The following is a 3,263-nucleotide window of genomic DNA, read 5'->3' on the forward strand; positions in this document are numbered from 1 at the left end:
GTTTACAAAAATAAACAAAACTCTCAAATACAAACATTGATATACAATTAAATCAAATATACAATAGCCAAAATGTAACAAAAGAAAAAAACCAAAAAAGGAAAAAAAAACAAAACTCAACTATCTACTAATCTAACTTACAACTAACCAGAGTGTATATTTAAGTCTCTTACATGCTCGGAATGTGTTAACATCAAATGTAATAAAACCCGTATTCATGCAGGCAATGTACAAGAGTTCCCACCTCTATTTTACATTTGGGACACGTTGGAGATGCTCCTGCCTTAAATTTTGCCAATCGAACCGGTGCTATATGGGCCCTATGAAGTATCTTCAGCTGGATAGCCTGGGTTCTGTTCCAGATAGTAATTCTTCTAGCGTTTTCCCAAATATCATTCCATGTTTCTATAGAGATTTCTAGTCCCAAATCCTGATCCCATGTGTTAAGCAGATTATCCATATCTCCCGATACTTCATCATGTAGTAAATGATAAATAGTACTGACGGAAGATACCCCCACTGGTCGTAGGACACTACATTCTCTATCTGATTTATAAAGACTATCTATTACAAACCTCTTTAAGGTCACTCCTCAGCCTCCAATGCTCCAGGGAAAACAGTCCCAGCCTATTCAACCTCTCCCGATAGCTCAAAACCTGGCAATCTCCTTGTAAATCTTTTCTGAACCCTTTCAAGTTTCACAACATGTTTCTGATAGGAAGGAATTGCATGCAATATTCCAATAGTGGCCTGTACAGCCGCAACATGACCGCCCAACTCCTGTACTCAATACTCTGACCAGTAAAGGAAAGCATACCAAACGGCTTCTTCACGATCCTATCTACCTGTGGCTCCACTTTCAAGGAGCTATGAACCTGCACTCCAAGGTCGTCTTTGTTCAGCAACACTCCCTCAGCATGACTGATCCAGCATTCCTCACATCTACTTTCCTGCCATTTCCCCATAACCTTTGATTCACCCAACTGATCAAGAATCTACCTATCCCGTCGTTAAATATAAGGCCTGATAAGGGGTTAGCAGACAAAGTTAAAGCACATGGGATAGTGGGTAATATATTGTTGTGGAGTACTGCAAGGCTCAGTGCTTGGGCTCCAGCTATTCACATATTTATTAATGACTCAGGTTGAGGGAACCAAATGCAACATTTCTAAGTTTAATGATGTCACAAAACTGGGCGGGGCTGTGAGGACAATGAAAGGAGGCTTCAGGATGACTTAGACAAGTTGAGTAAGTGGGCAGAGGCAGTGTGTTTATTTGTTATATGTAAAGTTATACACTCCAGTGTGAAAAACAATGGTGATAATATTGGAAAGTCTGGACGTACAAAAGGATCTGGGTGTTACTGAAAGTAGACAGGAAGATGCAACAAACAGTTAGAAAGGCAATGGTCTATTGGCCTTCATTGCAGGAAGGTTTAAGTGCATAAGTAGGAATGGTTTACTGCAGATTTAGAGGGCCCTGATGAGACCAAACCTGGAGTATTACATGCAGTTTTGGTCTCCACTACCTGAGAAAGGATATTGAGGGAGTGCAGCAAAGTTCACTAGGTTGATATCCAGGACAGATTCCTGAAGAAGGGCTTATGCCCGAAACGTCGATTCTCCTGTTCCCAGGATGCTGCCTGACCTGCTGCGCTTTTCCAGCAACACATTTTCAGATCCGGGATGGTAGGACTGTCCTATGAGGAGAGATGAGTTTGATTGTGCTTGTCTTCACTGGAGTGTAGAAGAATGAGAGGGGACCTGATTGAAGCACATAAAAGTCCAACTCAATGCAGAGAGGATGTTTCCGCTTGTTTGGGGATCTAGAACCAGGGGACAATCTCAGGGTGTGGGGTAGACCATTTAAGCCTGGAATAAGGAAAAGCTCTTCACTCAAGGAGATGGGAACCTGTGGAATTCGATACCATAAAAAAGCTGGAGAGGAAGTTTTTTTTAGATTAGAAGTTATCATGAGTTATGAGGAGAAAGTAAGAATATGGCATTGAGTTGGTAGATCAGCAAAGGCCTAGTTGTATCATTAGACTATTAATCCAGAAACCCAGCATCTGTGATGGGGACCCAGGTTTGAATCCTGGATGAATTCAATAAAACTCTGGATTTCAGAGCCTAATGCTGACCATGAAAGCATTGTCAATTGTCAGGAAAAGCCAACCTCAATCATTAATACTCTTTAGGGAAGGAAACTGCCAGCCTTACCTGCTCTGGCCTAAATATAACTCCAGGCCCACAGAAATGTAGTTGACTCTGAACTGCCGTCTGGCTACTTAGGGATGGATAATAAATGATGGCCTAGCCAACGATGTCTATGTCCTGTAAGTGACTGAAAAAACAATCATTTGAATGACAGAGAAGGTTTGAAGGGCAGAATAGCCGATTCCCACGCCTAGTTTCGATATTTCTTTATGCTTTACCATGTTTCATCATTTTGTTGTCTGCACCCAGCTTCTAACCCAAGGTAGGAGAAAGTGAGGACTGCAGATGCTGGAGATCAGAGCTGAAAATGTGTTGCTGGAAAAGCGCAGCAGGTCAGGCAGCATCCAAGGAGCAGGAGAATCGACGTTTCGGGCATGAGCCCTTCTTCAGGAATGAGGAGAGTGTGCCAAGCAGGCTAAGATAAAAGGTAGGGAGGACGGACTTGGGGAAGGGGCGTTGGAAATGCGATAGGTGGAAGGAGGTTAAGGTGAGGGTGATAGGCCGGAGTGGGGGTGGGGGCGGAGAGATCAGGAAGAAGATTGCAGGTTAGGAAGGTGGTGCTGAATTTTGAGGGTTGGGAGTGAGACAAGGTGGGGGAGGGGAAATGAGGAAACTGGAGAAATTTGAGTTCATCCATTGTGGTTGGATGGTTCCTAGGCGGAAAATGAGGCGCTCTTCCTCCAGCCGTCGTGTTGCTATGATCTGGCGATGGAGGAATCCAAGGACCTGCATGTCCTTGGTGGAGTGGGAGGGGGAGTTGAAGAGTTGAGCCATGGGGTGGTTGGGTTGGTTGGTCCGGGTGTCCCAGAGGTGTTCTCTGAAACGTTCCGCAAGTAGGCGGCCTGTCTCCCCAATGTATAGGAGGCCACATCGGGTGCAGCGGATGCAGTAAATGATGTGTGTGGAGGTGTAGGTGAATTTGTGGCAAATATGGGAGGATCCCTTGGGGCCATGGGGGGAAGTAAGGGGGGAGGTGTGGGCGCAAGTTTTGCATTTCTTGCGGTTGCAGGGGAAGGTGCCGGGAGTGGAGGTTGGGTTGGTGTGGGG

This window comes from Chiloscyllium plagiosum, chromosome 34 (assembly GCF_004010195.1).
Source record: "Chiloscyllium plagiosum isolate BGI_BamShark_2017 chromosome 34, ASM401019v2, whole genome shotgun sequence".
Classification (NCBI taxonomy): domain Eukaryota; kingdom Metazoa; phylum Chordata; class Chondrichthyes; order Orectolobiformes; family Hemiscylliidae; genus Chiloscyllium; species Chiloscyllium plagiosum.